Raw genomic sequence first — 745 nt, forward strand, 5'->3', positions numbered from 1 at the left:
TAGAATGTTCCCATATGTCCTTTAACTTCCTTCCTTCACTCATCCTCACAGCCACTCATATAATAAATTTGATTTTATTGAGCACAATAAGAATAGGCAAAATTTTAATTATAGAGATTCTTGAATTATCATAAAGGAGACATACCATATACAGTTGCTTACATCAAGAAATAACACTTAACATCTCTGTGACCATTAGTGTCTTTTGCATGTGTGTGATTGACTTTTTCCTTCCTGGTGAGTATACAATAGTCTTTTAACTTGAATTCTAACTTCATTAAATAGTATTGCTTTATACTCATATTCATTTTTTTGTCATTTTAATGTTTCCTCTTTTTTTAAATATTTTGATATTTCTCACCTTTGCTGTTCTCTCTTGAGATGTATTTTTTTCTAAAGAAATGCTCGAGAGTGTGTTTCTCAACTTCTTGTCATATATCACAAGTGGCAATCACATCACAAAGGAAGGAGAAACCTCTTTTCACTGTATGATAAAGCTGAGAAATTCAAAAACTGTACCTTCTTTTTTATATCTATTTAATCTTATCACCATTTATATGTCTGGCAGGTGTAGGGCACTGAGTGTCAGGAAGCTCTTTTAACTTCTCAAAGGAAGGTTGGTTTTCTGGTATATAATTCATTTTTTGTTGCTAATTTTAAGGCCTCTTGCAGGAGTTTACCTATGAGTCCATATTAGGGACAAGCATCTGACTATTTTACTCAGATTTTCATGAGTGTGACCAAA

This window comes from Sciurus carolinensis, unplaced genomic scaffold, assembly GCF_902686445.1.
Source record: "Sciurus carolinensis unplaced genomic scaffold, mSciCar1.2, whole genome shotgun sequence".
NCBI classification, from domain to species: Eukaryota; Metazoa; Chordata; class Mammalia; order Rodentia; family Sciuridae; genus Sciurus; species Sciurus carolinensis.